The sequence below is a fragment of the Delphinus delphis genome, chromosome 1 (assembly GCF_949987515.2).
Source record: "Delphinus delphis chromosome 1, mDelDel1.2, whole genome shotgun sequence".
Taxonomy (NCBI): domain Eukaryota; kingdom Metazoa; phylum Chordata; class Mammalia; order Artiodactyla; family Delphinidae; genus Delphinus; species Delphinus delphis.
Genome location: NC_082683.1, coordinates 11,980,979 through 11,990,529, shown reverse-complemented (window position 1 = coordinate 11,990,529; position 9,551 = coordinate 11,980,979).

Sequence of the window (9,551 nt, the reverse complement as noted above, 5' to 3'; positions counted from 1 at the left end):
GATCCCCAGGATTTCCTATGCACATTTTAGTTCGCGAAGCACTGGTTTAGAGTGGAAGATAAATAGCAGGTAGAGTTAAATATGTCTTCATCTCGATGAGGAATTGTAGAGGGAGTGACCTAACACATTCTTCTGGGTTGAATTTGGCCTTGTTGCCTGGACCACCAGTATCATGTTGTTTATTCTTTCAGGAAGAGAACTCAAAAGACCAGATCATTTCCTTCATCTGTTTCTCTAACCAGGTGTGGAAACCCAGCCCGCCTCAAGACCTTGAGCTGTCAGGGTTGGGTGGGCCCTGAGAAGTCTTCATTCCAGCTCAGTCCTCTGTGGCTGCCCTGTCCACCCTGCCCCACCCCCATTTCACAGGCCAGGCCCCGAGAAGGGCTGTGATTTTCTCAGAGTCACACAACAACCAGGTGGTGGCCTCAGTCCTGGCCGTCCTCACCTCTTCCCTATCACAGATTTTGATGCACTGTTGTTTTCTATGGATTCAGATCGTCTTTTTGGAAAAACGATTTTTTTTTTTGGCTGCGCCGTATGGCATGCAGGATCTTAGTTCCCTGACCAGGGATCAAACCAGTGCCCCGTGCAGTGGAAGCACAGAGTATTAACCACTGGACTGCCAGAGAAGTCCCCAGAAAAATGACTTTTTTTTAAATTGGTTTTTTGTAAAAGAATTATGTGCTCATTTTAAAGAATTCAAACATGTAAGAATTGTCCCAACAATTCCATTCTTAGGTATATACCCAAGAGAAATGAAAACATATAGCCACATAAAAACCTGTACATGAATGTTTATAGCAGCATTATTTTTTTCATTTTTTTTTTTTTTTTACGCGGGCCTCTCACTGTTGTGGCCTCTCCCGTTGCAGAGCACAGGCTCCGGACGCACAGGCTCAGCGGCCATGGCTCACGGGCCCAGCTGCTCTGTGGCATGTGGGATCTTCCCGGACCGGGGCACGAACCCGTGTCCCCTGCATCGGCAGGCGGACTCTCAACCACTGTGCCACCAGGGAAGCCCTATAGCAGCATTATTCATAACAGCCAAAAAAATGGAAACAACCCAAGTGCCCACGAACTGATGAATGGATAAACAAAATGTGGTATATTCACACAATGGAATATTATTTGACAACGAAAAGCAATGAAGTATTGATACAAGCTACAACATGGACGAACCTTGAAAATGTGCTAAGTGAAAGAAGCCAGATGCAAAACACGATGTAGCGTATGATTCCACTGACAGAAATGTCCAAACTATGGGACTTCCCTGCTGGTCCAGTAGTTAAGAATCCACCTTCCAATGCAGGGGACGTGGGTTCGATCCCTGGTTGGGGAACCAAGATCTGCGTGTGCCTCAACTAAGACCCAACAAAGCCAAATAAATAAATAGATGTTAAAAAAAAAAAGAAAGAAAGAAATGTCCAAAATAGGCAAACCTATGGGAAGTAGATTAGTGATTGCCAGGGGCTGAGGGGATGGGGAAAGGGGGTATGGGGTTTCTTTTGGGGGTGATCAAATGTTCTGAAATTAGATAGTGGCAATGGCTGTACAATTCTGTGAATATACCAAAAACTACTGTTAAAAAAAAAACCCCAACTTCAAAAGGCTGAATTTTGTGGTATGTAAATTATAGCTCAATAAAGCTGTTATTAAAAAACCACAGTAGAAAGAGGAAAGTCACCCCACCCCAGGCTCCCCAAGTAGCCACTTATTCACTCCATAAATATTCACGGAGCGCCTGTTCCCTGCAGCCTGCGGGATGAGGACACAAAGGGAAGCAAACAGCTCACATCCTGCGAGCAAAGGCTGCCCCGGCGTTCAGAGCCCCAGAGCCAGGGCCTGCACCACCTCGATGATTTCCACGGACTGACCTCTGCCCCTCACCTCCTCCCTTCCCTCTGGTACCCCAACCCCAGCGGTCACGGAGCCCACCCCCTGCTCACCGTTCCTCAGCCCCTCCTTCCTCCCTGCCCTTCCTACCCTGTCACTTGACACTTCCACCACCTTCCCTGCTCCTGACACCAACCCTAGTCAAACCCAACTCTCCGCCCACTCTGCGCCTCCCCTGGGCAGCTGGATGCGCCTGTAGCAAAACACGCCACCTTGCCAGACGCCTCACTTTATTTTTTTGGCGGTGCCCGGCGGCTTGCGGGATCTTAGTTCCCCCACCAGCGATTGAACCTGGGCCATCGTCAGTGAAAGCACGGAGTCCTAACCACCGGACCACCAGGGAATTCTCCCAGCCGCACCCACTTAAAAAAAAATCCGTGACCTGAGTCCCGAGTGGGTCCTCGGGGCTACCCGGATGTCACGATCCTTCACTCCCCATGACCGTGGCCCACCTTCTCTTCTCCCTGTAAAATGGGGACACTAGTATTTCTGCCTCTTGGGGCTGTTGGCTGCGTTAGCACCTGACACATAGTAGGTCCTCAATCGGTGACGGCCACGAGGGATCATTATCTCTGGTCCTCTGTCCAGGGGCTTTCTGGTGACCTGGTCTCCGAAGAGCCCTACCCTGCAGTCGGTATTTTGTTCCAGGGCTGGGCTGCCACGGGTTCTTTGCCGGAGCGGCTCCTCCTCCGGAGAAAAAGGAGGGGGCGTGGCCCAGGGCAGAGGAAGCGTGGCTGAGCTCAGGGTGGGAGCGGGGAGGACGCACCTTCCTGCAGCCAATGTCCACGTGACGGGCTGAGCCTGAGTCAGACCAGGGGCCAAAAGGGAAACTTACCAGGGCCTCAGAAAGGGAGTGTGAAGGAGTTGGGGTTGCAGATGGCCAGGCACCCCAGTCTGGACCTGCCCGGAGCGGGGCCGCCCCCAGGAATCCAGGCTGTGCCTCCTTCTAGGGAACTGAGACCAAAGCCCAAAGGAAGGAGGAAGTGCGAGCCTTGCTCCCCAGTGACTCACGTCATCCTTTGGGGCAAGTCAACTCTGCCCTCCTTCCCCCAGGGGATCCTCTGCCCTGGGTCAGCCTATTCAAAACACCGACCCAATTCGCCCGCCCACACCCTTCGTTCTTCTACCTCGAGATGTTTTCAGATACCTGCCTGGGTCCACAAGTAAGTCTTGGAAGATAATAGAAACAGTGGGAGGGGCGGGAAAAACCCTGTTGTGGAAATCAGGACACCTGGGCATGGTGCTACCCTGCTTGTGAGCCTGGCAGGTCTCACACCCTCTCTGGGCTCCAGTCTCCACTTCTGTGAGAATGCGCAGCTGGATTCCACGTCCTCTGGTTCCCTGGCTCTGGATTTCTACCAGGGCTTGGGGTTCCTCCATCCGGCCATTGCCCTCAGGGATAAAGTCTCATCCTCTTCACACAGCCCAAGGGCCCTTGCTGACTTGGTCCTGACCTTGGCTGGACCTCATTCCCGCCCCTTGCCACGCCCCCAGCAACATGCAGCTGCCCAGTTCAGAGAGCAAGCACCTGGGACGCTCTGGAAGAGCAGCTCGCTGACCCCCACTCATCCTGCAGTGGACGTCACGCTCTCTCCAGCTTTCCTCTCCTGACCTGCCAGTTATGTGTGTCCCCAAGCAGAGGCTGTTCTGTTTTCTCTCTCCCTCATTAAACTGAGTTCTGTGCCAAGGGCAATGACGGCATACAGAAGGGGTCAAGGAATATTTGAATGAATGAATGAAAAAATGAATGAAGTGGAAGCTCCAGGCAAGCTGCTTGTGGCCATCCCAGAGCTGTGCCCTGCCCAGGAGGTGGGGGTGGGGTGCTGATGGAGGGGTGTAGATTTTCAAGGGAGGTTCCATCTGGGCTCAGCCAGGCCACAGTCCCAAGCTGACTGGCCCATGACTCAGAGGCCCCAAACAGAGCTTTCATAACCCTCCCTGGCCTTTCTGGATCTGCCTTCTGATCAGGCCTTCAGGCTAATACCTCTCAGGTTTCTCTCTTGCTCCAGCCGGTCTCAACTTGAACTTTGCAAGCGCCCCGCTGGCTTTAAAGGACCAGCTCAAGATTCTTGGGCTGGATTGTATTTTCTCTCCCAAGGAATTCTTGCTCTGTTTACAGAAAGGAAAAAAAAAAATGCCACCCACGCTCGTTAAAGCTCACCCTGATTTTCTGAAATCTCCTCTCCACCCACCCCTCATTTGGCATCTGTCTCCTCGTTGCTGGCGTGGTCCCCCACCGCACCCCAGGACTCCCAGGCCATACGGAGACCCCCTGGGTGGGAGAATGGCAGCCCCAAGGCTTTGTTTACACTGCCTGCCTGGCCACAGCCATATGGGGCCACCAGGGGCTTGCTCTGATCCTGGGAACTATTGAGAACAGAAATCCACATAAATTGGGTTGGGTCCCCCACCTCTCCTTCCCTGCCCTCTCTTCCAACAGTAGATCCCTCCCCCTTTTGCAGACGTTTCCCCTCCTCCCAGCCAAACAGATTCATTTGCAGAATGGCCTCCTCTTGTCCTCGTGTCTTCCTGTCAGCGAAGGGCAGTGCCTCCTGGAGCTCACAGCCTTCTCCTTTGTCCAGTTACTTTTAAAATAATAAACTTTTAATTTTCGAATAATTTTTAGATTTCCAGAAATGTTACAAAGATCACAAAGAGAGTTATCTTACACATTTCACCAGTTTCCTTTTTGATAACATCTTACATAACTACAGCACATTTGTCCAAACGAGGAAAACAACAGTGGTACAAAACTATTCATTAGGGGCTTCCCTGGTGGTGCAGTGGTTAAGAATCTGCCTGCCAATGCAGGGACATGGGTTCGAACCCTGGTCCTGGAAGATCCCACATGCCGCGGAGCAACTGAGCCCATGCGCCACAACTACTGAGCCTGCACTCTAGCGCCCATGAGCCACTGAGCCCAAGTGCCACGACTACTGAAGCCTGTGCGCCTAGAGCCCATGCTCTGCAACAAGAGAAGCCACCCAATGAGAAGCCCGCACACTGCAACAAAGAGTAGCCCCCGCACCCTGCAACTAGAGAAAGCCTGCGCACGGCAACAAAGACCCAACGCAGCCAAAAATAAAAATAAATAAAATAAATAAATTTATATTAAAAAAAAAAACTATTCACTAAACTCCACACTTTATCCAATTCACTAGTTTTTCTACCAATGTCCTTTTTCCGTTCCAGGATCCAATCCAGAGAACCACATTGCACTTAGTCATACGCTATTTGTGATGAGGAAATTATAAGTATCTCTGTTTTACAGACGAAGGAAGAAGAGATCAGAGGAGTAAGTGACTTGCTAGGCAGCAAAAGCAGTGGAGGAAAGGGATTTAGAGCTGGAAGCCACTCGTGGTGCGACCTGAGACTTAGTTTCCTTGTCTGAAGGGTGGGATCACAGGTAATTACTTCATGGCAGGAGCAAGGACTAAAAGAGACCATGTCTATGTGAAACCATGCAACTCAGATTGGGACTTGAAGCCACGTGCTGGTGTAACAGGGAAGAGTCAAATCTGACTTCATGTTGGATCTGTTTCTTTCACTTTAACCTTTGCTTCCCAGTGCTTTTGTTCACTAGGAGGATACTGTCTATACAAAGTGGCCTGCCTCAGGGAACCGTGCCCCTCTACCTGAATGTTAAACCAAAGTGCCTTTGTTCAGGGAAACATCCTGACCCTGTCCACCTGTGGATGGATGCAAGAAAGAAGAAATTGGGACTTCCCTGGTGGTCCAGTGTTAAAGAATCTGCCTTCCGATGCAGGGGACGTGGTTTCGATCCCTGGTGGGGGAACTAAGATCCCACATGCCACAACTACTGAGCCCGCGTGCCTCAACTAGAGAGAAAGAAACCCCACATGCCACAACTGGAGAGAAGCCCGCACTGCAATGAAAGATCCCGAGTGCCTCAACTAAGACCTGACACAGCCAAATATAAAAATAAAATAAATAAAAATAAAATAAATAGTTTTTAAAAAGAAAGAAAGAAAGAAAGAAAAAGAAAGAAAGAAAGAGAAAGAAAGAAGAAATGAACACATCCCCTCCCTGAGGCTGGCCATTCCAGGGGACATTTGCAAATCTTATGGCCTTTTTACTTGACTTCCTCATCTCCTCCCCTTCTCTGTTCTGTAAAAGAAAAACTGGCATCCAAACCCTGCGAAGATGGTTCTTCAGAGACATTAGTTTGCCATCTTCTCGTTCTGCCGGCTTTCCGAATAAAGTCGTTATTCCTTGCCTCAACGCCTGTCTCCGATTTACTGGGGGTGAGCAGAGCAAGCTTGGACTCGGTAATACTGGGACTCGAACCCAACCAAAACCCAGATTGGGACTTGAACCCACGTTCTTTTAACTGAGATCACACCCCTGGTCTCAGGACTTAATGAAGCTCAGGTTCTTGATGTCTCATCACAGAAAGAATTCAGTGAGAGCCAAAGTGATGGTAAGAAGTGGATTTATTTAGAGAGAAACACACTCCACAGACAGAGCGTGGGCCATCTCAGAAGGCGAGAAAGGCACCAGGGTGCAGGGTTGTCAGGTTTTATAGGGGTGGGTATCATCTCCCAATGAGTGGGGGGAGTGGTCCAGCTATTTTGGGGAAGGGGCGGGGATTTCCAGAAATTGGGCCACCGCCCACTTTTTGACCTTTATGGTCGACCTTGGAACTGTCATGGCGCCTGGGGGTGTGTTATTCAGCTTGTTGACATGTTACAGTGAGCGTATACTGAGGCTCAACGTCTAGTGGAAGTCGACTCATCCGACATCTTGGACCCATTTGGTTCTAATCAGTTTATGTTGTGTCCTCGGGCTATGTCATTCTTTTAAAGGTTGTGCCCTGCCCCCTTCCCTCCTGTTTCATACCGGCATTTCCTGCCCACGAGATGGTAGCTGTTGTTACTACTGTCAGCGTCATCATTACTGAGAAGCCCAGATCTCTTCAACCCCAAGTTCTTGTCAAGGGTTATGTCTAGAGGAGGCCCTGCCCCTCACCCTCTGGGCCCCTTTACCGGGGAAGAGGACAGGCCCTACCGACCTTGCTTTGAGCAGGCCCTAAAGATTGAGTTAGAAATCCCAGGGTATGGTCCCACTGTGGCCGCTGGCTGTGCATGGCATCTCCCTGGACCTCAGCTTCCTCAGATGTAAGGAGGGGATGTGAGGAGATGTGGGGAGGGCTCTGTGGGGCAGCGGCCGGCCCCCCAGCATCAGTTAGTGTGGGCCATCCCTGGCCCCACCGAGTGGCAGGTGGTCACAGCCTGGGCCTCCCAGTCAGGCAGGCCTGGTGCCCATCCCAGGTCCACCTCCGTCTGCTTCGTACCCTTGCTGAAACCCTGTCAGGGATAATCATCCCCAGCTCTCCAGCCTCGCCCCAAACAAGAACTCAGAAAGGCAGCTCCCTCTGCCCTTCCTTACCCTCAGGCCTAAAGAGATTGTGTCTTCAGGTCAAGTAGCTGGTTAGAGGCTTAACCAGAGGGAGAGCCAGGTCTCGTTAAGACCGTGTGTTAAAAGATCAATTTTGGGCTTCCCTGGTGGCGCAGTGGTTGAGAGTCCACCTGCCGATGTAGGGTACACGGGTTCGTGCCCCGGTCCGGGAGGATCCCACATACTGCGGAGTGGCTGGGCCCGTGAGCCATGGCCGCTGAGCCTGAGCGTCTGGACCCTGTGCTCTGCAACGGGAGAGGCCACAACAGTGAGAGGCCCGCGTACAGAAAAAAAGAAAAAAAAAAGATCGTTTTCAAGAAAAGATAAAATCATGACTAATCATGACTCCCATACAGATAAAAAAAAAATGAATACGTGTTAAACATTTTGTTTAACTCAGAAGGGAACCAGGTGGATGTTACAACCGGCAGCAGAAGGACATTCACGTTTATAAGTCAGGAATATTGAAATGAATGGGCAGATGTAGGTGAAACTGAGTTGTCCACAAGGGGACGGGGGAACCTCTAAGGAGGGGATTTCTCAGTTACTGCAATTTACAGAGTTGTAAAATAGCTGAAAGACAATGAAAGGCTAGAATCCAATAACCAGGAAGATGGTGCTGCGTGCAGACAGTCTGTAGTTTTCCACTGAAGTGAACATGTATTTTCTGCAGAAGGAAGGTCATGGGTAGGGCACAGTCCAAGGTCTCTGTGCTGATGCTCATTCACGAGATTAGTGTGATTCACACACTATAAATACAAGATCCTTTCTGAATGCATCCGGGAAAGTACATCTCACTTGCAAGAGGCCTGCAGCCTAAAATCAGCCACTCTTAAGATGAAGGGCTCAAAACATTTAAGAATTTTTTCAGATGGATTTTGGCATCTGTGTTACACGATGGGTTCTGGAACATTCTAGAATGTGGGTGTTTGTGATCTGCGTCTGTAGCACTGGCCTGTAGTTTTTACTGGACCTGGTTTGATCCTGACTCTGATGTGCAGCCCTCGGCAGTTACACCATCTCTCTGATTCTCTGACGTGCAGCTTGTCTTTGAGTCGGGATATTAACAGTAGCTACTTTGTAGACTACTATTTTTTAGGAGGAGCTCTTCACCTGATGAGAACTGTATTGTAAACTGATAAAACCATTTCTTTGCAAATGTCCTGTGGCCACTAGGATTCTTCCTTATCAGCCCAGTCTTCTCTTCTCTCCCCAAACTTGATCCCCTTCTGCTCTCCTTTAATCCCTCATTTCCACCATTTGTGTCCCTAGCAGAGTAGCGAGCAGCATTTGGTTGCCCTGGAGGGGTTGGCACATGCTGGGTGTGGCCTCGGGTTAAGGGGGACTCTGGGGACAGGGTGACAAACTGGAAGGCTCAGGGTTCCCTAGCAATCTCACGGTGTCCCTTGTCCCAATTCTATGCTTACCGAGCCCAGGTTCCCAGATATAGACTTGCAGGGGTGGCAGCATGGGAACTCCCAGGGGACCCTCCTAACAGGTAGGGGTTTGGGCAGATGAGAAATTCAGTCTCTTGACATGGGTCTCCCTCCAACACCCATGTTCCACTTGCAGCAATTCCACAGCCACATCGCTCACTTTCTAGTTTTCCAAGTCGTTTTCTTCTCTCAGCCTCACTGCAACCATGTGCAGTGGGCAGGCAGGAATTATTCCCATTTTGCATCTGGAGAAGCTGAGGACCCCCTGAGGGGCATGAGAACGTTGGCTCCCCAGGGCTCAATGTCCGGTTCGCTAGCCCATGCTGCCCTCTAGTGGCCGTGCATAGCACCTGCCTTCAGGAAGCCCAGGTCAGCCTGCAGCATCTCACTCACTGGGTTCGCGCACAGTAATGGACAGCCTTCCTAGGACCCCAGTGTGGGGCATGGCACGTCACCCCCTCGGGACTCTTACATCACTTTATCAGCTCCTCACCCTGTCTCCAAGCATTCAATTATGTATACTATTAAACTGTGGTAAATTGTACATAATATAAAATTGCCACCATAACCATTTTTAAAAAAATATTAACTTATTTATTTGGTTGCACTGGGTCTTAGTCGCGGCAGGCGGGCTCCTTAGTTGCGGCACGTGGGCTTCCTTAGTCGCGGCAGGCGGGCTCCTTAGTTGCGGCACGTGGGCTTCCTGAGTCGCGGCAGGCGGGCTCCTTAGTTGCGGCACGTGGGCTTCCTGAGTCGCGGCAGGCGGGCTCCTTAGTTGCGGCACGTGGGCTTCCTGAGTCGCGG